General features: G+C 42.1%; 1 protein-coding gene across 2 annotated transcripts in view; it reads left to right on the forward strand.

The window, feature by feature from the left end:
• The first annotated feature begins 460 nt into the window (after nt 1-460).
• Nucleotides 461-27,546, forward strand: part of gabra3 (gamma-aminobutyric acid type A receptor subunit alpha3) — a 113,782-nt gene continuing 86,696 nt past the window's right edge. Inside the window, exon 1 of one of the 2 annotated variants that reach the window (XM_058076970.1) lies at nt 461-770. The gene's annotated coding sequence lies outside the window, so the exon portion shown is untranslated. The remainder of the gene's footprint in view (nt 771-27,546) is intronic. The other variant, XM_058076969.1, reaches the window with a different exon arrangement.

Below are 27,546 nucleotides of genomic sequence, written 5' to 3' on the forward strand. Positions count from 1 at the left end.
TTAGCAGCTAAACTTGGCCAAATCACTATCAGTCGCTGACAATACGCCGATTGCACTTGCTACGGTTCGAGGTTAAAGGTGACATTCCACACTTGCGACATCGCCTAATTTAGAAGGAAATCAGGTATCATCCCCCCCCAGCACATCTCTCAGATGAGAGCAAAACATCCCCCAAGGTCACACGGAGGAAGTCATCTTCTTCCATTTCCTGCCTCCTGCACGACTCAAATGAGGCTGCTATATCACTGTCAGCTTGGCATGTCTTGGAACTTGGACCTGCAGCCCAGGTGGGCATGCGGATCAAGGGAGTCCATCCTCTGCGGTGCTTTCTGCTGCAATCAGGGGCAAAACGAGTGGGTGGTTGATGCATGTGGGGGATGTAGTGGACGGGGGGGTCCCTTCCTTGCGGTTGTCGTGCACATTACAGACAAGCTGTCCCGCTTGCATGCGATGCGCGTTCACGTGGCCAGTGGAGCGCCTGTAACGCAGCCCCCCGCGGCTTCAGGGTTTGCCTCTCCTGAAGAGCACCAATCTGAGATGGGTACATGGAGGGGGCGGGAAGGATAGTTTGAGGAGGGCTGAGCTTTTTTTTTTTTTTGCAAGAGGACGCCAATTTCTGTATTATTTCACTGCTGGAACAACAAGCAGCAAACAGAGAAAGAAGAAAAAACATCAGCCGGACCGCGCGTCAGAACCTCATCAACTCCAAAGAAATCCAAACCGGGAGGGAGAACAAGAAGGAGCAGGACCAGGAGCTTTATTTCCAAGTGGTGAGAATGTTTTTTTTTAATTATAATTCTTTCTTGTATTGTTTTGGGGTCGACGTGTTCAAGGTGCCGCACATGTGGTGGAGGATGCTCGCAAACGTGCACACGTCAGTGTTTCTTTCACATGCAACAACTGCGGCTGGTGAGGCGACTGCAGTGTAATTGATGGTTTAACAGGTCTCCTTCTGCATGCATGCGGCTGTGCTTTCTTTGCGTGATCCGCTTGTAAGGGCATCGGCGTGGAGTGCGACAGCGGTGCCGCCGTCCAGCCTGAGCCCGATGCGACACTAAAAAAGGAGGCGTCGTTAATGGGCAATTAAAAGCAACGTGACGGCGCGTGACGCAAACGAGAGGTTTTGCGCAAATAAATGCACACGCGGCTCTGACCCAGCGTGTTTGCGAAACTGTTTGAGTCGAGCCGTCGCAACCAGTGACAAGACTGTTGAGCAGAGGCTAACTTAACCTTGGAAGCAAGGCTCCGGCAAATACAGCACCCCACCCCCTTCCATAAGTCATCACTATAATGTCAAGCTTTCATGGTGTGAGTGAGCAGCACTGAGGCCAGCGTGGAAAAGGGACAGCAATGTACATTCTCTGCATTCCTCCCATCCTTACCCAGCAGTCACTGTGCAGCACGGGGGACGAGACCTTGATTCGGTACCTTGGTCAAGGTAACAGGCTTGAAATTAGATTTGTTTTTGATTGTGGAAATCAAAGTACCCGGAGAAATCCACACAGGCCCCGAAATGGGATGTGAACCGGGAAACTTATTACTGCAAGGCTTCTTTGCCAGTCACGGACCGACCCGTATGCCGTGTCAAATATTCAGGAAATGGATGACTGGTATTAGTCGGATGCCTTTCGTAAGGCAGGGAACCATATTTGGTAACTTAAACTCAAGTTGATACGGCTGTGACACGCCTCACCATCAAAAAGGTGCACTGGAACCCACGAAAGTCGACCAAATCATCAAGTCCTGGTCCATCGTGTTGTTATTTATTCATTCTTTCATTCATTTTCGACTGCTTTTCCTCACGAGGGTCGCGGGGGGTGCTGGAGCCTATCCCAACTGTCTTCGGGCGAGAGGCGGGTACACCCTGGACTGGTGGGCAGCCAATCACAGGGCACATATAGACAAACAACCATTCACACTCACATTCATACCTATGGACAATTTGGAGTGGCCAATTAACCTAGCATGTTTTTGGAATGTGGGAGGAAAACGGAGTACCCAGAGAAAACCCACGCATGCACAGGGAGAACATGCAAACTCCACACAGAGATGGCCGAGGGTGGAATCGAACCCAGGTTTCCTACCTGTGAGGTCTGTGCGCTAACCGCACTACCGCCGTGCAGCCCTTGACCGTTTCCTTTAAAACACAATTACAAACAATAAATAACAAATTGAAGCCAAGTTGATGAATCCTTCAAGTGCCGAATCGGAAGCTGACGAATCAGAAGCCAACTTTTCAATAATAGCTAGCGTTAGCAGCTAAACTTGGCCGCCAATTAACCTAGCATGTTTTTGGAATGTGGGAGGAAACCGGAGTACCCGGAGAAAAGCCACGCATGCACGGGGAGAACATGCAAACTCCACACAGAGATGGCCGAGAGTGGAATTGAACTCGGGTCTCCTAGCTGTGAGGTCTGCGCGCTAACCACTAGAACACCGAGCAGCCCTGTGTTGTTATGATTACTAAAAAAATCAACTTAAAGATGTTGACAATAAGGCTCCAATCATCTATTTTGGTTTTTGATTACAGCCATCCCTCACTATATCCTGCTTCGATTATCACTCCCTCGCTATATCACACTTTTTCACACATTCATTGTTTCATGGTTGACTGTGGCCTATTATTCGTCAAAACATATTGAAATAGATGAGATATGTAGTATTCTAGTCACTAGGTGGCAGTAATGACACAAAACATCTAGACATTACATGTCAGGCATCTCCTCCCATCTCTTGTGGAAGTGGTGAATTTTTGGCTTTTTAATTTTACAAGACAAAAATTGAGGCTGATTGGTTAGCTCGCTAGCTGTCCCTGCAACATAACAGTTGCACAATGTGTTGTAAACAATGACTAATAAGAGTGTAAAGGTGACTCTAGGTGTGTTATTTCATGTTTGCAGGGCTGTAATAATGGTAAAAAGCCATCCTTCAGAAAGTAATAAACGGCTTTTCTATGCTGGCACTATGAAAATATTCAATTTATTAACATTGGATCTTCTAGAGGAGAAATTCATTGATCACGGTCTGGTTCGGTCTACCATTCATCCATGTTCTATGTCATTTATCCTAACTAGGGTCACAGGGGTAATGCTGGAGCCTATCCTAGTTGGTGGGGTAGACCCTGGACTGGTGGCCAGCCAATCACAGGGCACATATAGACTAACAACCATTCCCACTCACATTCATACCTATGGACAATTTGGAGTTGCCAATTAATCTAACATGGGAGGAAATCGGAGTTCACAACCATTCGCTTTGACTTTGGAAAACCATGATTGACATGTTTGCCTCTTTTCGGGTATGTTGCAGACCAAACCAATAATGGCATGATTCTGGAATACCCCAAACAATCAATTAGAATTTCATAGAAATTCTGTTGAATTCCTTTGATTTGATTGCCAATTGTGATGTCTTTGCCATTCAAATTCATGGAAATGAATTGAAATTTGGGAGACACTCAAAGTTGACTTTGGAGGTCCGCACAAGCCTGCTGTCCAGTAGCTGCTAAATAGGAAGACATTTCACCCGTCCGGATGAAAAGGTCGGAACTTGGATAAGACACTAACTTCGTGGCTTGTCACAATGGCCTTCTAGAAACTTTTTGCAACCTTTTGGTTTCACTTCAGTTCGCAACAGTACGGTTTGAAACGTTCAATCTGTTTTTCCGCCAAAGGCAGGGTACAAAGGAACGTCTCATCAGTGATCAGTTATTCACCAAGACTTTGACAAAAGAAACAAGTTCAGTCCTTTAGATTGTCTTTGAGGGACTGAACTGTGTTCTATATCTAACTATAGTCCACGGCCACACACACACACACATACCTAAATCCGAACATAACAAACCCTTTCTTTCACCACGCATGACAGTGAAGTGTTTTTTTGCCTTCGCGCCAACTTGTGTTAGACGACAGAGCCAATGTTCCATTGAGTCTGTGCGCTTAATGTGGACGCATCAAGGTTGGTGTTCTTCCAGAAAAGATGATCATAACAAACAAAGCAGTTGGGTGCTGGATTTAAAATACTCATGACACAAAAAAACCCACCACAAAATATTTTTGTCATATTGCCGTCATCCATCCGCCAGTCACCGGCGATCAAATACGAGTCAAATGAACTTGTGATTATCAAACGTCCCCCAGCGAGCGTTCTGAACCATGATGTCATGCTGAGGATGCTTTCCGGCAACCACACTCATCAAAACACAGCCATGGACGCACAGCAAAGCAAAAAAAGAAAAATATCCCCAACAATAAGACAAAAATAACATTCACTGTGATATGTATGCAATCGTTTTTCAGCATTTACAGAATAAGCACTATCCATTGGGCATCTGGTGTAACACACATGAATAAAAATTGCCACCAGAGGTGATACTGACAGATTTGTTAAATATGAGACGAGCGAGCTAGCCTTGGCATGAAAAGCCATATTATTATTCTAGGATCTGTAGTCTACAGTATACGTATGTAGCAGACTAGAGGAATATCTAGCCGCACGGTGAATTAGTGGTTAGCATGTTGGCCACCCAGTCAGGAGATCTGGGTTCCTATTCACTGTGTGAAATTTGCATATTCTCCCAGTGGGTTTTCTTCAGATACTTTGGCTTCCTCCCACATTCCAAGGTTAGTTAGTCAGTTGCAAGTTAGGTTAAATGGAAACGAAATTGTCCATCGGGATGAATATGTGAGCGTGAATGGTTTGTTTTTATGGGCCTTGTGATTGGCTGGGGTCTAGTCCAGGTCGTAAAATCAGCTGGTCCAGCATTCCCCCCATGACCTAAACACACATCAATTATGTTATTTCTGCACTACACCACAGTAACATGTAAACAATGTATTCCGTATATATGAACATAACAGTAATATTGTGGTGCATTGTTTGTTGATTTTCTGTTGTTGTTTCATATTTGTTTGATATAATGCCTGCTTGTTGTGTGGCAGGATTTTGTTGGAACACTGGAACAGACCAAGACGGCCTGTTTACATTCCTAAAAATGCCATTTGACCCCCACCCCCGACTCAGTTCAGTTCAGTTCACAGTTCCACAAGTCCAAAAGGAGTAGGAAGAAGCAAAGCTTATTAAATCCTACCCCTCCATCTGGTACTTTTACAATCAGTAACTGTTACATTTGTTCACTTCCTGCTTTCCATAATACAGTTAATAATGAATGAATACAGTATACAGTAAACATTTTCATTTTCTTATTGTTTCTGCAGTTGAACATAATTTGGGTATCTATTGTTTGCTTATCTGCATCTACAAAAGTGAGTAGTCGGTAGTCAATATGCGGGACAGCTGATGGTAGTAGCACCCTCCCAAACTTTCCTTTATCTGAGACACAGTATCAAAACAACTGTCCTCCAAATACACTGAACGTAATATGGAAGAATTTGATGCAGTGGATGGTGTCTGCAGGACATCTGAACATGCGTACTCTGTCTGCTCTAATATTCCATTAAAAAGCTGGAATATTAAAAAAATATGAAAAAACAGCAGAAAATCAACAAAAAATGCCGCACAGTAATATGTAAACAATGTATTCCATACGTATATCTAAGAGGGAGGGTTCTGGAATGATGTCACTTCCTTCTTCCTCTCCAATCGCCGACATGATTGGTTTTCAGTGAAAAATGTAATTAAAAACAAAAGGGCTACTATATCAACTTTTGAGCAAACATCGAAGCAAATATGATTTCAAAATAAGCACTTTTGTAAAAATCTTGCCCATCATTCACAATGAACACATGTTTTTTTCGCTTTTCTGTGCATTATAACTCGAGAAAACAAGTTAATTTCAGCTAGCTTACAATGCTGTCATTGGGATACACCTATTTCGAGTACAACTGTAAAAACAAACCTCTTCCAACGTTGCGTGGTTTGATATCCATGCTGTGATCATGCATTAACACGTACACTGATGATAACCTTGAATAGTTGCAGTATCTTGGCCTATTTGGAGTATTTAAAACACTACCCAAACTTTTTTTTTGGTGCATTGATACACATGTGCACATACACATATACACGCATGCTTATGCTGGTTCTGTCAACAACAACATCTACGATATCCGCTGTCCTTGGGATGGCTGTATCTTCCAGCACAAGACGTGTCTCTCCAGTCATCAGGTAAAAAATGCTGACGGCAAACCAGCATCTTGTTGAGTCTTTGAAATTGAGGTATCCACTCTTCCGTCTGTGAATGACGCTGAGGCGAGCGGTTAGCAGTGTCATGTTAGTTAGGTAGCATCAATGCGCAGAGGAAAGAAGTCTCCCGTGGCCATTCTGTGCGTCAAATATTCGTGTTTTACCACCACTCTTAATGTGATGTAATGCAAAGTCTGACTTTGGTCCGTCAACCATCCTTCTCGCGTCTGCACACTTCAGGACTCAAAAAGCGATGACTCCCTCGGCTCATGAGTGTGACTGTGAGTAAATGACTTTTCTCAGCCAGTTTCTTCAGCTGTTGAGACATACGGAGCCCCCCCACCCCCTGTCGTCTCCCAGTAAATATCTGTGGTGGCGGACAGATAGCGAGCTGATTTATCGTCCAGCATGCAGAGAATGTGTCAAGGAGAGCAGATTTGTTTCAGAGAAAGGTGCTATTTTCTCTGCCACTTCCAGATGGATGGGCTTTGTTGATGTGACTTTGTGGACCGGCTACATCTGAAGTCTCAAATATAACGTGGAGGGAAAACAGTGAATATCTTGATGGGGTTAACACTGCCGTATTGTTCCTGGAGGCACAGTAAGGAATGATGCAGTAAATGCAGGGCATCTCCAGTGATTCCAAGATAAATGAGTGGAATGTCTCCCAGAGAGTTGAGCAAAAACATCATCTTTGCTCAGAAGGGGGAGAAAAATACCCCATCCGAAATGAATGTTTACATCATGTTGTGGAAATGACTCAGTATGCTAAATAACGCAGCCCTCCATCTACAAGAGGCTACTTTCTGAGATGGAAGCCGCCCGGCTATAGTAATGCATAGCTAATGTCTGATGATGAGGAGAGTGATGCTAGCTGACAGGAAAGAATCACAAGGGCCCTCCAAGTGTATTGAAACCCCCACCATGATCATGTCAGTCATGACCAAGAGGCTTTGAACGGGTATTTGCAGCTCGGCTCCATCGGGCGAGAGATGAGGGGAAGTGGAACAAAGTCGAACAATGAGAGAGCCAAGCTGGGTTAATACAGACACGAAGCGGACACTTCATTACCCAGCGTGACCAAATACCCTTGGTGGTTATGGAGGCGTATATTTTACGTCAGAGTCTACAAAGTGAGTTGTTTTCCAGATCATGGTAATCTCTAAAAGGTTGAATTGGACTTTTGTTGCCAAGTCCTTCCTCTTCTATTCAATTGGACTCTTCTTGTTGGTAGACTCTTCAACCGGACTCCTCTGGACTCTCAACTCGAGTTGCCTCGATTCAAGGCAGCTCCTCGATTACATCAACTGGACTCTTCCTGTTGGTTGAGTCTTCAACCAACAGGAAGAGTATCCACCCACGGATACTGGACTCTTCTTGTTGGTTGAGTCTTCAACCAACAGGAAGAGTCCAGTATCCGCCTCAGACTCCAGTTCTTCGGCAATTCACTGGTGACCCCGACGTGATTTGAACACGCAACCTTCTGGACTGTTCTTGTTGGTTGAGTCTTCAACCAACAGGAAGAGCCCAGTATCCGTAGAAGGTCCAATCAAGGCAACTGGACGTGTCAACCAATTCTTCTTCTTGATTATAAACCCCACAAGGAATGGTCCAATAGTCATTGGTTGACTCTTCCACCAACAAGAATAATTGGTTGGTGGAAGAGTCAACCAACAAAAAGCATTCAACCAATCAACCAACCAACCAAGTCATCTTCTTCGCCTTCTGTTCTATTCCATTCTGTCCAGTTGCCTGGATTCGACATGTTACGGATACTGGACTTTTCTTGTTGGTTGACTCCTCAGCCTCTTCCTACAGGAAGATTCTAGTTGCCAATTATATCATCTGGACAAAAGGAAAAGTCCGGTTCAAGAATCAACCAATGAGAAGTTGTCTAGTTGCCTCAATTCAACCTTTTACCGATGGCCATCGAGTGACTGGTTCAAGACTCTTCATCCTTCTATTTAGCAAACATCAACTGCTTGTATTGTTTCTTGAATTGGCTCATCGTTGTGCATTTTTTGAGGTCCTTACTCAATCCATTCCATAGTTTGATTCCACATACTGATCGAGGCATCAAGGCATCAAGGCAACAGGCAACTAAACTGAACTGGACTCTTCGAGTAACAAGAAGATCCCGGTTTCCTTGATTCTCCAACATCCTCAGGTCTGGAGACAAGTCTCATCGCAGACCTGAAATGATGTGAAAGCAATATAGATGGTGAATATTAAACCAACAAGAAGGGGTCCAGTTGCCTGACGAAACCTTTTACGGATCTTCAATGTGTTGTTAATACCGTTTTCTTGACTTATCCAGGCCTGCTGTCATAAAGATGAACCTTTTGGTTGTTTGTGAAAAGCTGCCAAATTTGAAGTCTGCTACACAGGAATGAAGAAAAATGCTATTGTAGTATTTTGGCAGCAAGTAAGGCCTCCTGCCAAGAGTAATCTCAAATGAAAGCGCATCTCAAAAATGTAGGGAATCAAAGTAAATTCCATGAAACTCCCTGATACATCTTGAATGAGAGCATAATGAGCAGAGCAAATCAATGACTATTGATTGATGAGCTGCGGTTGAAGTCTTTGCTAGTTGCTCACTAACACCCAATTTAGTGTTGGGTTTCAATTCCAAAAGTGTATTTCATGATGAATCTCTCCAAATAGTGTTTGTGGGGAGTATAAGAGAGCTAATACAAGTAGATTAAATCAACTCATGCAGAACAATGGGCACTCGCAGGATACACAGATGTCACCACAGATGTGCTTTTCTCTGACGCTCACACGTTTTTTTTTTTTGTCTCACGAAGCCACAGGAGGACTGTTTTGATCCATTTTAAGAATATGAATCCCATTCTAAGAAGACGGTTTAAAAATAGTGCTACAGCGTTGCATTTTTTTAGATTTACTCATTATAAAGCGTATAGTCTTCCTTGGACCATTAAGGTTAGGAGTTCAAGCTAAAGCCTAAAGCTGCATATCTGGGAAGCCGTATTTGCAGAGGCACAACATCCTCAGGTCCTGAGAAACGTCTTATCCCAGACCTGAAATGATGCGGAAGGAATATAAATGGTGCTCTTCCCCTGAACCACTGCCACAGTCAAACATTCATTTGATATATCACAGCTGAGAGGGGCGTAATCCAATAAATATCAAACTTTCAACATAGACAAAAGGCTTTATGCTGCACTGCAGAGGACCAGCATGTCAGAAATTACAGACCTCTGACACGGAAAATTGGAACCCTACTGGAAGTTGAAATTTCAATACTTCTGGCATATTAAAAATGAACCCGACCTCGTTGAGAGTAACGGTAGTCTGTCCTCAACAGACAGGGTTAGGCTCCCACAGAAAGATCTTTTTTGGTGGCATTGTGGCTTCTTTTTCAGCCGTGGCGTAACTGTGTTAGTTAGCAAAGAACTACAGAGTCAACCACCGATGACATCAAAGACAGGCGACGGAGCTGAAGGACAATGACTTATTGTTGCGGATTCCATGCTAACACCATGCTAACAGTTATGGTTTGTGATAAGTACATTAAGGACACCGTTAGCGTAGCGGGTAATACAGCACAACAAGACGCACAGCATTTTGTGTGCTAACCAGAAAATGTACAAAAACCGAGGCTTTTCTTTTTGACATAAACTGAAACATGCATTAACCGGGGAGTACAGTAACCGAGGCTCCACTGTACTCAATTTCGCAACTCAAAGCTTGTGTATGCAAACACAGCTACTAGCTATAGCTAGAACTGCATAAGTATGTAAGTATCAGTGCCTCCAAGACTTCGCCAGCCGGAGCCTTGAAGGAGGCCCCCGCTAGGGCGCCCTGAGAGACCCGGTGCCCCTTGTGCTAATACATGTACGGCACAGAAACAACAACAATGTCCATTTATGATACAATTATGAAACAGTTACATAGCAAACCCTTTGCCCCCCGGCGTTCCAGGAATTGTGTGTAAAAAAATACATTTTCTTGGGTGGGGGCCTTGCATATCATCCTTTGAGCCCCCAAGGACCCTTGCCCCCCCCCACTGAGCTTTTCACAAAGTTGTGGCAAAAGTTCCAATGTTTTTAAGCTAATTTTTTTCAGTAACATTGCATCAGCTTGTGACTTTATGAATTTGTTATGAATGTCTTTTTGTATGTGTTTTTTGTAACAATAACCCCTAAAACCAATGCAGAGACATTACTATAGAACTGACACAGCTGTAGAATATACACCCACACTGTAGACATATCCTTTCCAAACAGAACCGTGGAAAAGTCTGTGTGGCGAGAGGAAGTGGCCCTTGATGTGTGTGTGTCTTAAGTACGTTGGGCGTATTATTGTTGCTTGGTTTCCCCTGATGGCAGAACCTTGTTACTAACCTTGTTAGTGTGGAACTCTCAGCTTTCCCAGGTTGAAATCCCCTAAGAACAGATTGCAGTGGGTTGCCTGTTGCTCTGCAACCATCAGTGTGCCTTGAGCTCCTGCAACAAATAAAGAGGTGGAGGTTTGACTTGGAGTTGATGCAGCAAATCCTGCATTGTGATTTGCTGCACGGTGGCGTCAGGTGTACCTAATACACAGGTGTATTAGGTATCAGCATTACTATGCATCATTGGCGTAGCGAGATGAACAATGATACAATATTGGTTGTACATAAATACTCTAGTATTTGGCTCTATGAAGTGAAATTGATAAATAATTGTGGTTGGAATATATCATCATATATCATCATAAGGATGGTTTTAGGATATAACAACCTGCCAGAAAATACTGTATATATACAGTATCCATGCAGTATATTATTTTTTTCCAGCCTTTTGAAAACTAAATTAGGGTTGGGCATCGTTTCGATTTTGGCCATTTCAGTTTCATTTTGATTCCTCTTTTTGATTTCGGTATCTAACAATTCTCGATTCTGTGTGGCAATGTCGTAAAAGTTAGCATGGTTTAAATAAAGGTGCTAATCAGAATTATTTTTGGATGAAACGTTTGACCAGCTCTGTGATTTTTTTTTTCTTTTTAATGACATGAACTTTATTTGAACTTTTTTATGAATTTCTCGTAGGGTTATTTCCAAGGATGATATGAATATCAAACCATTGGACTTGAATATCAACATTTCAATATTGATATTCAATATAATCATTTCAATAATAATAATAATCAATAATAATAATAATAATTTCAATATTTCTGTCCACAGCAGTAGACTTTCTCCAAACCACGTGTGAGTGCGCTGACAAGCGATGCTCGAGCTTGGGCAGCGGGGGCAGGCTGTTATGCGCATCCAGAGAGGCCTCCAGCTGCCCGGGAGTGGTGCCGGGAGGCCGGCCAGAGCGACGCCTGGAGCACACCCAATGAGTCTCCATGGAGGGTGGGAAATGTAGCAGGGAATTGGGCTTCACCCTGGAAATAGTGTGTGGAGCCCAGCATTAACAGTGGTCATAATGGCAAAGTGTTCTGCCTGGCACAAGTCCAGATAAGCTTCATGAAAGGTTGGGTTAGTGTGGAGGGCAGAGAAGGAGCCTCCTGCACCCGGGAATGGCGCCTGGAGGTCGGCCAGAGTGGCGAGATATTCTGCCTGGAGCACACCCAGCAATGCTCCATGGAAGTTGGGGAAATGCAGTAGGAAACTGGGCTTCACGCAGCCTGGAAATGGTACATGGACCCTGGCCATGACACCGAGGTGTTCTGCCTGGTGACATAGTGCCAGGAGCCAGGCCAGAACAATCTGTTTCTTCTGGTCGTGGGACTGGACAGCCCCTTCGATGCCCAAGACTAGACTAGACTAGACTTGGCCAACCCCAAAAACTTCTACAAGAATGTACAGTTTCAAAGTAAACAACCAAAACCACCTTGCACGCAGTACTGGCTTCTTAGTTGGTAGACAAACATACCAGTATAATTGCATGCATAATGCATGTGCTTCCCCACTCCAACGTATGGAGGAAATAGCTTGCGTTTATAGCATAATCCTGCTAAATGTGTCTACCTGGCAACCTGATGGCAACTTCATATCACGTATCTCCCATCGTATAAGGCAACCTGGCCTTTCATTTAGCCTTTCATCCCATCCATCCATCCATCCACCCATCCATCCGTCCATCCGTCCATCCGTCCATCCATCCATCCATCCATCCATCCATTCATCCATCCATCTGTCCATCCATCTGTCCATCCATCCATCCACCTGTTTGTCCGTCATCCATCCACCCGTCCATCCATCCATCCATCCATCCAACCATCCATCCATCCATCCATCCAGCCATCCGTCCGTCCATCCATCCACTTTCTCTGCCAGTTTTCCCCACTAGGGTAACAGGGCCATACTGGAGCCTATCCCAGCTGACTTTGAGTGAGAGGCAGGTACACCCTGGACTGGTGGCCAGCCAATCACAGGGCACAACTATTCACTCTTACATTCATACCGATGGGCAATTTAGAGATTAAGGTAATAAAGTACAGTGGCTTATACGGATTAGCATGTTAGCCACACAATCAAGAGATTGGTAAATCGAGGTTGGAATCTCCGCTTAGGTATCTTTTTGTGGAGTTTACATGTCCTCCTCGTGTGGGCGTGGGTTTTCTCCAAGTACTCCGGTTTCCTTCCAAATTCCACAAATATGCCTGTTGGTTTAAGTTAGGATTTCATCCCGTATCTGATGACTAAATAATGTCTTCACTGGTGTACAATTGGGAATTGGATAGGTCCCGATCAAATTTGAAGGTAAGAAGCAAAGAGAGACAGTGCAAATTGTATGAACAGAAGTAAGGGCGATTTGGACAATTATCTGAATAAACCCTTAATATATCTTTTATTAATTATGATGTGTACCATGTCCCTACCACATACAGAACTACAATATATGGTTTCCCCGGCAACCCGGTGAACCTGCTTTGTTTTTCGACTGGAGAGACAAGGGGAGGATTTTTGTTATGTCGAGCGGTGAGAGCAGTTTTAATCATCTTGCCATTTTTCATTTGGATTTGAATAATTAGTGTGCACGGGGTTGTACAGCGTCGCCACGGCGTGAGTCAGAGGAACACAGGTGTTGCAATAGTCTGGTCCTCGCGGCACAATGTTTTATCAAGAAAACAATTCAACCTTGTCTCTGTGTGTGTGTGTGTGTGTGTGTGTGTGTGTGTGTGTATGTGGTCTGGCTTTGTGCAATGAATCTTTACATCAAAATTGTGATGTTGCAATAAGCCCCTCCTGAGTCAGCATCTGCTCCCATCACACCGTAAAACAATAGAAGCCGTAGATGCTGCCCTTGGACTTTATGCTGTTAACGGAATCTTACTACATCAATACAAAAAACGTATTGTTTGCTTTCCGGCAAGGTCAGTAGCATCCTTAAAATAGCACACAACAGGCCGATAAACCTTTAGATTGTGTCAGTGCCTTAATAAAGACTCATTGTTTTGGTATTTCTTCATGCATTGATTTCCTCTACAAATGAGTTCGGTACACGGTGACATCCGTGCAAAAATTAATCTCCCCTTCTTTGAGGGCCATCTACCAACTACTCCCAACCACCGTATTATTATTTTTAATCACAGCCTGCCAGATGAGGGTGGCCGGTTTAATTGTATAGCTTTTGGCCACAGTCACGCTGCTGCAGCCTACACAGGATTGCAGCAGGTACGACAGAAGAGAACAAATTATTTCCTTTGCAGAGATTATTTTACATCACCGTTGCATTGCAGGGTGAAATATGGAATTAGCCAGATGGGACTCAATTATTGTAGCAGGGTTGGCTGCATTTTGGACCACAGCACCGGTCAAAGACAGTGTCATGCATATTCAATAGGAGGACATACAGTACGGTATGTGACATGCAGTATAAAAGGTCTGGAATGAGAAAAGAAAGTGTTGAGTCCTGAATGAGATGAAGATTTTTTTGATTTAGCTCAGATGCAGCTGCAGATCACTCAGGAATTGTCTATGAATGCGAAGAGATGCTGAGCTGAAGAATTTATCAACTGAGCAGTATCACACTAGATAATACATCACAGCATACTGTATCACGGGGATGGGGGGCGGGGGGGGCATCGTACCTCTGGGCTTTTGTAAGGCTTTGATGATTTCTTTTTTTTTATTTCTTTTATTAAAAGGACGTCATGGGTGTTACAAATATCAGGAATACTGTTGTTTTAATGGAGGATGGAGGATGGTGTATGGAGGGTGGAGGATGGAGGGTGGTGTATAGAGGGTGGAGGATGGAGGATGGAGGATACATGGTCGAGGATGGAGGGTGGAGGATGGTGTATGGAGGTTGGAGGGTGGAGGATGGAGGATGGTGTATGGAGGGTGGAGGATGGAGGGTGGAGGATCGTATATGGAGGATGGAGGATAGATGGTTGAGGATGGAGGGTGGAGGATGGAGGATGGTGTATGGAGGGTGGAGGATGGTGTATGGAGGGTGGAGGATGGAGGGTGGAGGGTGGAGGTATGGAGGTTGGAGGATGGTGTATGGAGGGTGGAAGATGGAGGATGGTGTATGGAGGGTGGAGTCTAACAGACGAATTGAATTTGCTCCCAAAGAACACAAAGTACTCAGTTATCAAAAAAAAGTTCTAAACATTTTAGAGCACAAGACAGGAAGCTGTAGAAGCTAAAACTATCCAGATCCGACAGGCTGGCGGGATGAAAAAGGAAAACCACAAAACAGGTTCTCATTTGGATGTAACTCTGTTGGAAGCTGGTTTCTACAACGCGGGAGCCGGAACAGCGACAGTGCACGTAGAGGGAGTCAGTAGACCCCTGACTGAGGACATCAAAATGCTTGGAATTTCTTCAAAGAAAATTCAAATGAGTGCTAAAATAAGCACCCGATGGGAAAATGCTGTAATGGCGTTGAGGTGGGGCGGGTCTTTGTTTTCATAGAAAGCTTTGTTGAAATAGTTGAAGATAGCGTCCTCAGCGATTCATTGGCCAATGTGAAAACGACATTGTTACCACAGAATGTCGCGTGGTTGCTGTTACCAGGCTCCACCTTGGCATCGCCTTGATGCTAAATATCAGCGAGCATCAGCGTCAGGCAGGAAAACATCCTTGTCAGACTCTGATCCCAGCATGCCAAGAATGCAAATACCATACTCAACAAGGACAACTGCAGGCTGAATGTCGTGCAGCCCAACTTGTGACAGGTTACCTTGGAGAGCTCGGAATCTTTCACGTGTTGATGCCGTTTCTGTAGAATCAGAGGTTAATGATGATATGAACATTGCTGACTTATAATGATCATGTCAACAAGCATAGCACCCTTGTGTATAGTCCCAGAAATACTTTCATTTGGGATCATTAGCTTTGATTTTATACGTTTGGAATTTGCCCATCGACTAGAAACTTGTTGTTTTGATCAATTGAGTGATCGGTTAAATCAACGTGAGCCAAACACAAACAGTTGCACTCTAAATCCGTTGCGGAGCTGGTCCTGATCCAGTGCCAAAACCTTGTAAACAGGAAGTCGCATTTGCCTGTGCAGCCGCAGTGTCGTAGATTTGTGTGTGTTTTTTGGTGCCTTTTGATTTATACATTTATTATTATTATTTTATATGCTTTATTTTTATTATTATTATTATATTACATTAAAATTTTATTTGTTATATTATATTATATTATATTATATTATATTATATTATATTATATTATATTATATTATATTATATTATATTATATTATATTATATTATATTATATTATATTATATTATATTATATTATATTATATTATATTATATTATATTATATTATATTAATGTGTTTCATGACTTCATATTATTGTTTGACGGAGCTGAGCTGCATCACATGTTATATTATATTATAATATTATATTAATATTATATATTATATTATAATATTAATATATTAATAATATACTATATTACAATTGAATTAATTATAATTGTATTAATAAAAATTGTTACAATTAAATATATTATATTACACTATATTATATTATATTATATTATATTATATTATATTATATTATATTATATTATATTATATTATATTATATTATATTATATTATATTATATTATATTATATTATATTATATTATATTATATTATATTATATTATATGTGTTTCATGACTTCATATTATTGTTTGACGGAGCCGAGCTGCATCACATGGATCTAGTGTGAGCAACAGCTGGGATATCTAAAGGATTCAGTGGATCCCAGCTTTCGTGGTTTGGTCTGCAGCATATCAACGAAAATCATCGGTTTCCAAAGTTTGCCAAAAACACAAATACAATTTCTCTGCTTTCACGAAGGAAATTCATATCTGAGAGGCTGAAATCAGAGGATGTTTCCATATTTACGTCATAAAACAATAAATAACAAATCGAATGTCGATTTGCATCTTTAATAGCAACTAATGAGGAAAAGCACATTCAAACCACATGACCCAGCCATGAAAATCCAACACAGGCATGCAAGTGAAAGCAACGCTGGGTTATTTTCTTTGCTTAACTGGGCTGGCGTCTGGTGAACTGCATTTGATGACTCCTATTTTCAGGGCAGCAGATGGTGTAACCCAGTGTACTGTGTTTAGCAGTCATTGTCCAGTCATGAGCTTTTCAAGAAGTGACTTTTTCATTTATGAATGAGACAAAAAGGCAAAAAAAACTTTTTTGGTAATGGTTTTATTTCATTTGAACATGCATCAGATTACAATTGAGTGCATCCCATAATCAGTTCACAGTTCCACATGTCCAAAAGGAGTAGGAAGAAGCAAAGCTTATTAAATCCTACCCCTCCATCTGGTACTTTTACAATCAGTAACTGTTACATTGGTTCACTTCCTGCTTTCATAATATAGTTTAAGTTTGGGTTTTGGGTTTTTTGTAATTATTTTGTATTTTGATTTTTTTTTGTCACGTACCGAAGTACGAGGTGATCTGACCATACAATGACATAATAACATAATAATATAGCACATCATGTTTAGTTCTTCCCTGAGATCATATTTCTCCTCTCTTATAGAGAAGTATTGGATGACATTTTTAGCTAATTGCTTATTTTTAGCCTGTTTGAAGATTATTTTAGCTGTTTGAAGATGAACTATATCAGCAAATTTAAGTATTTGTGATTTTAGAAATAAGGAGTTAGTATGTTCTCTGTAGGCGGCATTATGAATTATCCTTACTGACCTTTTTTGGTCCATTTGTTTGCCCATATTTCCACACAATAAGTAAGATATGGTAGAACCAGAGTGATTTCTGATTGAGAACAAATTTAGCTTTGTTCAATATTGAAATGTTTCTCACCACCTTATGTTGTATATTTTTAATAAGAGGCTTCCAGCTCATATATTTTCATCTATTATGATGCCATAGACTTATTTTCCTTCACCCATTCATTGTCTACACTGTCTATTTGTATTTGCTGTGCTACAAAATCCTCTACAAACTGTATTGTTCGCACACTGTTTGGCTGTACTAAAACCGAGACAGTGAAGGAAAACTGTGTGCAGAAACCGAGGTACCGCAGTATTTTAACAAGCAAAATTACTTATCAGCCCTCCACAAAAACTGCACGCTTCCCCCAGCCTTTTCTGTTCCCCATAGCGTCTCCTCAAACCAGCAAACTTCACTTGCCGCACTCGTCAAAGCCGCTTTGATCACAATACTCCCTCTCGCCAGCCGCCCTAGCAAAGCCCACACAGAGCGTCCAAAATTCTGCTCACTGCAGATACCCTGTCACATTTCCACAGCTGGGTTGATGCAGTCACGGTCGGAGGAGCCGGCAGAGCTGTTTTTTACCATCATCTGCCAGAGTCGTCACCAGCGTTGCCCTCACCCGTGCGGCATTGAGCATCATGCTTGCTGCAGTCACAATCAGTCATGCTCACTGGAGTGCTACGCCACCCGAGCACCTGGCGCTGTACGCTACATGAGACCAGGCAGCCATCGCTGAAGTCACACTTGCCAGAGGCGCCCTCACAGCCGCCATCATTCACACTAAGTGGGACCCAAATGGCCACACGAAAAACGCCCGAAAACATCTCATCCACAGGGGCTAAGCTGATCAGAGCCCACAGTCGCCCTCGCCTCATCCCCCCCACAGGGAGCGCTGATTATTACTAAGACGGGAGGCAGGTAGCCTACAATGGAAAATACCAGCGGGTTTATTGATGTGCGTATCTTCTATGCATCCAATTTAAATACGTTCTCTATTCATGTGCTGTAATATGATGGTAATGGAAGGTGATGCCCGTGTGGAAATTTGCTGCGTGGAGACTTTTATGATACACCCCATCAGTTCTTGAGATAAAACGCAGTGTTTCCTGCAGCCCTGATTCCAGCTTCAGTTCATCTCCACGAGTGACTGGATTGACGTGGTAAATCACATGACAACGTATGACAACACCGTCGATGGGCTCGGCTGCTGTAGAAACGCTTTCGATCTATATTTCAAGCTCAAGCTCGAGAGTTTAAAATTGCATGGAAAATAATTCAAATATTAGATGTCTGTGTGTGATTCAGCTCATTTTGCAATTTGGAGTTCAGCAAACTTGATGGACGGATATGTTGGAGCCAGGCTGATTTAGCGTTTAGCGTGTTTTTTCCGTTACCCTTGAAAATGCTGCCTCGGTTCAAGTCCATTTTCCGTTTATGGCGCGCATGCGGTATCAACACACCGCATGCGTCTGACTGTGTCCTTGATGCTTTTTTTATCAGTAAAAACGTCCTTGTTAGCAACACGCTCACAGTTCAGTTGCAAATGTATGGTAATGGTAATGGTAATGGTAATGGTTTTATTTCATGTGAACATGCATCAGATTACAATTGAGTGCATCCCATAATCAGTTCACAGTTCCACATGTCAAAAAGGAGTTGAAAGAAGCAAAGCTTATTAAATCCTACCCCTCCATCTGGTACTTTTACAATCACTAACTGTTATATTTGTTCACTTCCTGCTTTCCGAATAAAATGTTATTTTTTTATTTTTATTTTTATTTTTATTTTTATTTTTATTTTTATTTTTATTTTTATTTTTATTTTTATTTTTATTTTTATTTTTATTTTTATTTTTATTTTTATTTTTATTTTTATTTTTATTTTTATTTTTGACATAATGGGTACCATAGTAAGTGTCAATATAGTGATATATATAGCACATCATGACTAGTTCAAGACTCTTCATCCTTGTATTTAGCAAACATCAACTGCTTGTATTGTTTCTTGAATTGGCTCATCGTTGTGCATTGTTTGAGGTCCTTACTCAATCCATTCCATAGTTTGATTCCACATACTGAAATGCTATGGCTAGCATAACGTAGTCCTAGCATCGAAGTGTTTCAAATGTACTTCTTCCCTGAGATCATATTTCTCCTCTCTTGTCGAGAAGTATTGGATGACATTTTTAGCTAATTGGTTATTTTTAGCCTTATGCATTATTTTAGCTGTTTGAAGATGAACTATATCAGCAAGTTGAAGTATTTGTGTTTTTACAAATAAGGAGTTAGTATGTTCTCTGTAGGCGGCAGTATGAATTATCCTTACTGACCTTTTTTTAGTGAGTGAAGATTGCTTTTATAGTTATTAGCCCATATTTCCACACAATGAGTAAGATATGGTAGAACCAGAGAGCAATATAGAGTGTGGAGTGATTTCTGATTGAGAACAAATTTTGCTTTATAAAATAGAATAGAATAGTAAATAGTCCATGGTGCTATTTTTCTTTTTAAAATTGTTATTTTTGTGTTGTTTATGTTGTGGCATCGTTGTTTTGACATTTTGTCTAAATATATGTGGTTAAATTTGTGTCAAAGTGAAAGTTATGCTTGAAATGTATATTTTCACAAAAAGCCTTTTTGTCCCGTTTTTGTTGATATTTTGCTCAAACTTCGCTATGTTCTCCTGCTGATTAGTACAGAACGAAAAAAGGTAGAAACTAACTTGTTTTTTTTGATGAAGGATGAGAGTCTAACCTTTCTTTTGGTGTATACCATGTCTATAACGCCCTACATCACATTATTCTATCTTCCTCGAAAAATCACAAAAAATCATCAAAATGTCCTGTTTTTGTCCTGTCCAGCCATTGGGCCAGATAGTATTATTGATTTAAATGTCCTTACATGCTGAACAGATTTGCTCTGCCCTGTTATATGGAATAATGTTGTGTAAATTTGGAGCAGGAGGGGATAGAAAACAAAACAAAAACAACAGCAAGAACAACAACTTTTAAAGAACGGCTGGGGTTGAATATGTTCAAGATAAAGTTATAGAAATTTCACGATCTATAGATCATCAAGGTGAATCACGATCCGGATACGTGATATATGGTTGAAATGATTTTAAACCGCACGTCTCTCTGTGTGGCCATTAGCAGTAAGTGAATGGCGGCCTACCAATTACAGTTAGGCTATATAGCTGTCAGTCACGTTAGTAATGGCCGCATCGTCTTCTTCTCTCGCTTGTGAATGCCTCAACAGTTAGTGCCATCGATCCGTTCTCGTCAAGCCACTGCAGAGATGCTCTAATAAATTACAGAGACTCAACTTTGGGGACATGACTCAAAAACATAGCAAATGGTATATATTTATGTTTAAAATGGACTTAAGTAAGTAAGGGCACACCAAGGTTAATAGCAAACCTCTGCATAATTAACAACAACCTTATCCATGGTGTAGTGCAATAAACGCCATTCAGAGAAGAGTTGCCTGCACTACTGTTGCATGAATAGGATGCACACCTAAAGTCCAATTGACATCCATTTGTAACTCATCGACAGGCCGATGGTTGTGGCGTCTGCACTTGGTCCATCGTGGTGAACAGAGAACAATGGTCATGAGCTGCCGGGTAGTGAAGGAACAGACTTGGGTGGCTGGCCTCCACACGGAGAGGGGCCCAGTGAGGTGGCTTGGGAGTCTGGTCAGGTTGCCTCTTGGACACTTCCCACACTTTTTTGCGATTGGTGTTGAAAGGCATTGATTGGCATGTGCCGATCACGTACTTTTCCACAGAATGATGATGGATCGTTCCAATGTATCCCAATGTACCGTGGTTTAATACAGCTGCTTTTTTAAATCCAGATTAATTTTGGCTCGACCATATTAAAGTGTATCACTGTCTCAAACATTTTAAGCGGTGAAATCACCCGGCACTCACCCAATCTCAGTCAACAATTCATGCAGGAGCGGTGGATCACTGCAAGCACGACTAAAATGGTGTCAAATATTAATGAAGACTGATAAAATGTCTGGCGACCTGACATGTTCATCCGCAGACCATAGTTACATCTGTAATGGGAAAGGACACTTGGAGCATTTGGATTGATGGAAATGACACGCAAATCCCATTTGAGAATTAACAGCCCATCTCACAGTCTTGCACTATTGACTTCCATCTCCCAGTGAAACCACAAAATACAGCTGACACGTGTTTGGCTGCTGCTGCTGCTAGTAGCCCATTTCTGATTACCAAAGATGGCCTGTTGAAATACGTTGTGGAATGTCTTGGTTTCAAGCCCAAAGACGGCGACTTCAAGGAGATGTGAGGGACTAACAAAGCAAACAAAGGAGAGAGAGACATACAGTAGTGTATGTATGCTTGAGTAATGCAAATGCTTGTACATCCAACACAAGCATAACTTAATGGGCGTTTCCATATTCCTTGTTTTCAACCTTTAACATCTTAGCTGTGGTGGCTGTGCTGTGCTATTGTGGCACGCTTGGGTCACACAGGAAGTAGTCTGTAAGCTAGCACAAAAAAAACAACACACACAATGTAACCACGTGAGCATACAAATAATGTCAACGTATGATACACATCCAAAAATATTCCCCATATATTCCTTCCGCAAGCCATGCTGGGTAACTTGTGGTACATTCTCTTCCAACATTTTCTTGTGTTTGTTGCACTTTTGCGTGATTGTAAAATATTTGAAGGAGGTCCTCAGGGAAGCAAACGAGAAGGGTCGTTAATATTGTTGATGCTGGGCTTCCCAGCATGCCTTGCGGGCACTTGTACACACCTTAAGTTACGTGTTAATCAGTGCTTAGTTGTTGAGCTGATTGTTTGATAGTGTGACTTAGTGTTTGAACCAACTACTTCAGCACACACAGTACAACCTCCAAAGTGGAACAAATTCATTCCGGGATGGTTTTCAACGTGTCCATCCATCCATCCATTTTCTATGTCGCTTATCCTCACTAGGGTCACATGCTGGAGCCTATCCCAGCTGGCTTTGGCCAAGAGGCGGGGTACACCCTGGACTGGTTGTGTTGGAATTCTCATTTGTTCATTTGTGCAACTTTAGAGACATTTTTAACAAAATATTTAGAAGAAAATGTTTGGCCTTGTGGTTGTTTGATTTAAGGGGCTGCGCTGTACTGCTGACAGTATGTCATGGGGATGCTATGACAACTCCCCAGCTTGAAAATTGCCCTAACGCTTCATCTAATTCATGGTAATTAGTCAAAGATTTAGATGTTGGAGTTTGGAATGACCATTTTTCAGTGTGGTGTGGACGCTTCATTAACAAAACCAAACAGTGTGAACCCTTTAATATCCGAGCTGCTCTTGCTACTGGGCTTATCCCAAAACGTGTGGTTCCTGAGATATTTTATTGGATCATAAAAAGTATCCCACTTCACCGTGCCCAAGTGATTTCATTTGAATTTATTGCTACCTGGCCGTCAGCCATTGCTCTTGTGGGAGACGGCCTTGATAAGGTGACCCAGCGTCTGCAACAGTGGGGGTTAGCTGGGGTACATCTACTCCAGGAGCCAAAGCATGAAAGCTGCCGAGATGGCAAGGTGGCATTGAATTAATGTTGATTTACTTCCGGGTTTTTGGGATCACGCCGCTATTGGTTTACAAATTGTAGGAAAAACGGCCCGTCCCTCTGGAAAGTCAAAGCTAAGCTTGTGTGTGAGAAATTGGCTTTAACTGATTTCAACTATGTTGTGCTACTCCAGTTGTGCTATGTGAGTGTTGTGCTACTCCAGTTGTGCTATGTGAGTGTTGTGCTACTCCAGTTGTGCTATGTGAGTGTTGTGCTACTCCAGTTGTGCTATGTGAGTGGTGCTACTTCAGTTGTGCTATGTGAGTGTTGTGCTACTCCAGTTGTGCTATGTGTGTGTTGTGCTACTCCAGTTGTGCTATGTGAGTGGTGGGTGTCATGAAAACATTCCTATGGGAAGCGATAAGACCGAAATACACTAAGCCAATAGACTTAACTCAAAAGTATTTTGGGTGTCTTTTCTGAGTTTTTCCACTTCCGATGTTGCAGCCTTGAATATTGGCCACTAACAACATTACTCAGCAGTAACAGGGGCCCGCTCTTTTCCGAGATAGCTAATACCTTTTGTCGTCCCGTGAGAGCTTCCCGTGCATTTCTGCTTCATATTCGTGATGGTATTAAACTTCCCCGGTTCTGCGCCACCACGGGAAACTTGTGCATGACAAGTTTTGCACTTAGCTGCAACATCTTTTTACCGCCACGCTGCCGATACGTGCTACTTTGTTAGCACGCAAGCAAACACCGTTGTTGTGATATTTGCTTTACTCTGTGCTGATGCTAATATTGATACATGATGGATGTATTTTTGACCAGGAGACCAACTTGTGGTAGACCAGCACAGCTGCACCCCTGCTTGATTTCAGGTATGCAGGTGATACTTTGCATGGTAAATAGGCTAGCAACACTGTTGAAGCCTGCTTGTGTAGCGTAATTCACAATAAACCATACTAACAAATGTTATCAATGTAGCGTTAGCAAGTTAGCTTCTTATACACCTGTTACCAAAGTCAGTTAGCTAGCCATCCTTCGCTCACCGTATGATTACATTGTTGTGAGGTTCAGTTGGGTGGTTAAGTGGTGTGGAAAGTGGAAACCATTGTTGTTGTTGAAAGAGCGAATGTTCAATGTAACCAAAAGTGCTTGAATGGATGATTCAGCCATTGCTGAAAGTGTAAAAGTCTCTCAGTCTATTCAGAACCAGACAGGAGGGGTTAGGCGTGACAGTAAAATAACACAGAACACGTGTTAGACTAAAATGAAGTAATAGCCGTTGATTTGTGTCTGCTATTATACAAGATAAAACCAACTTTAAAGTGGTGCTCATTTTCCGACCATTTGTATCGAGTTGTGGACTCCCATAGAGCAGCTACACACAATAACACACACAGAAGGTTTTCTTCTAGAATCTGCACCTATTCCAGCTGGATTTCCTTGGATTTCCAAAACTCTCTGTTCCACTTATTCCCCTCACAGCCCGCCTCCCGGCAGCTTGCATGCCCATATAAGGAAGTCACCATCGTGCTTGTTGGCTTATATTTTTCTACAATTCCAAATGATGCCTGGTCAGCATGACTGTAATGTCAATGTTGACGATTTATAAAGAACACAAGCCCCCTTTCACATTCCGCAGCAATGAAAAGATCCACGGGGCCAGATGCTACCTGCTGTGATAATCAGACCCCCAGACGACCACAAATGCAATTGCTCCAACAATCAGATTCCAAAGAGGAATGGAGTGAGCCATCATCAGGTTCATGATAAAATAATGACTGCTATGCAAACAAGGGGCGCATGCTGTGACGGATGAATAATGCAAGCCACCCCACAGTCAAATGGTGCATCAATACAGAAAGGGACGCCACTTGCCAGACACCTCTGGCCTGATTTTTACCAAAACCTGAAACACCATAGCTTTCCTTTCCACGGCGTTCAGCAGTTTTGTATTTTGCTGGTAAACCTGGATCGCAACATTTGTCAATCCTTTCTAGCACTGGCGGGGTATTGAGCGGCGGATCAATGGTATGACACTCATTTGTATTCCCGTAGCGCCCCCGCCGCACGGGATTACTGTGCTGACCCACAATATCATTCCCTGCACGCCGCCTCACTGGGATTGCTAAACGTGAGCACTCACACAGGTAGCTGAAGATGAGGAACATGTCAAGAAGTAGGCGGACGCTTACAGACCACCCACTTCTTTGCCTTACAGGCGGCAGGACCGGTGTGGGGTGCACACCCCAGTCCATACATTCCTGAAGGAACTTTGGTGGCCCATCCGAATGTGCAAAGGCTTTTCTCTCACTACACCAATCCGCTGAGGACAAGGAGAACATGTCTCCGTCTGAACGGCGATATTAATTTACCCGCCATGTGGGGCCCCGCTCAGTCGGCCATGTAATGCCGTCGGCTTTGGAAGACGCTCATCTGGTTAAGCATTTCACAAATATTCCGCGTGACATGTTCTTCAAGTGAAAGGACTCTGCAGTGGACATGCTCCATTGTCATCATTTTGAATAGAAACACTGGAACCTCAGTTTGCGTCGTTCATTCCTTCCAATCTTTCTGCAATACCCATCTTCAATGATTAAAAATAGAGTAACTCTTATAAGCATACGAGATTGATGTTAGATTAGATTAGATTAGATTAGATTAGATAAAACTTTATTATTATTGCTCATGTCACTGGTACAGGGCAACAAAATGCACTTAGCGTCCAACCAGAAGTGCAAATTTATAAATACCATATGAGTAAATAAATGAAGCAATAAAATAGAGCTGTAAAAGATATATGTACAAACTATAACAGGCTATGACTATGATATAGTGTGGATATGTACAGGGATATAAATATATATGAATGTGACAAGATATAATAGTAATATGTACAGTAGTGCAGTAAAGTAGTGCAATGAAGTGACTGGGGGGGGGGCTATTGGGGGGCAGAGTTCAACAACGAGACATCTGTTGGGAAAAAGCTGTTCCTGAACCTGGTGGTTCTTGTTCATAAGCTCCTATAGCGCCTCCCTGAGGGTAGGAGGGCAAACAGTCTGTGTGCTGGGTGGTAGGAGTCCTTAGAGACAATGCTTCCTGTAGATGTCTCCGATGGCAGGAAGTGAGGCTGCGGCAATGCGTTGGGCAGATTTCACTACTCTTTGCAATGCCTTCCGGTCCGCAGTTCCCATACCAGGCTGTGATGCAACTGGTGAGGATGCTCTCGATTTTGCATCTGTAGAAGTTCAACGTTTTAAAGTCATCAAAAAAACAAAAATATATATATATATGTATATATACCATATTTTCCGGACTATAAGTCGCACTTTTTTTCATAGGTTGGCTGTTCCTGCGACTTATACTCCAGAGCGACTTATAAATGAAAAAAGTGTTTATGTTACATAAAGACTGGACACCTTTTCTGTTCATGTTTACTTTTTGTGTAGCTGAATAAGCATTGTGTTAGCATATCTTACACCTATTCAGCCTGTTCTCTATTCTTTTATTGTTAGAACTTGCCTTCCAAGAGGACGTAATGTCTGTTTTGGTCAAGTAGTTTGGAAAATGAATCACCCACAAAAAAAATGACTTCAGTGCAACTTATGTATGTTTTTTTCTACCAAATTATGCATTTTTGGCCTGGAGCGACTTATACTTTGGGTCAACTTATAGTCCAGAAATATATATACGTATATATATATATATATATATATATATATATATATATATATATATATATATATATATATATATATATATATATATATATATTTGCTTTTTGGGTGTATGACATAAAACCGATAACAGTGAGTTTCAATTGCAACCATCTCACTTCTGCGTTATTAACACTTTCACTTTGACCGCACTAATGATTAATATAATAACATATTATCAAACACTTTACTACACTCAGCAATCAGCATAAATGTGGTACTTTTTGATGATTTAAAAGACTGAAAACATGACCTGATAGAAGGGTTCTTAAAGGGGACCTACTGTGCTTTCTCCACTTTTCTGACCTATAAATGTAGTTAGAATGTTGTATTCCCGTGTTAAGCGATGCCAAAGTTTCAGATAATGAGGGTTGCGCATTTGGAAGTGAGTCCTGAAAGAACTGAGAGTTCGGTTCCAGAGAGTTTTTTCCAATACCGGCTCACTATGACATCACAATGAGTCAGACTTTCTTATATGGGTGTACAACCTGTTGGCGGGCCGTGGGTGGAAATAAATTAAAACAGAGGAAATCCAAGGAAATCCTGCTGGAATAGGTGTTGATTGTGGAAGATCTAGAAAGCTTACTGTGCAGGTTATTGTGTGTAGCTGCTCTATAGGAGTCCACAACTCAATACAAAGGGTTTACTCGGTGGGGTTGCATCCTGATTTGTTTTGGCAATGAGCTCCAAAAGGTAAAACCTGAGCACAGGTGGTGAGTGCCAAAGACGGCCTTGCTCGTCACCATGAATCCTTCACCAATGCCGGCAGATTTCACCTACAAGGCAGACGCCCTATCCCTCGTCTAACAGCTGCTTTGCCTTTCTTTTTAATTAAGTCTGCACTGATTTGTATGCAGATTTGCTTCACCACTCTAATTGCAAAAGTCATACTGATTTAGCTTATTATTCCATTTATCTGATCAAATCTCCTCCTCCCGGCAGCTGGGTTGGGG

This window comes from Doryrhamphus excisus, chromosome 7, assembly GCF_030265055.1.
Source record: "Doryrhamphus excisus isolate RoL2022-K1 chromosome 7, RoL_Dexc_1.0, whole genome shotgun sequence".
Taxonomy (NCBI): Eukaryota; Metazoa; Chordata; class Actinopteri; order Syngnathiformes; family Syngnathidae; genus Doryrhamphus; species Doryrhamphus excisus.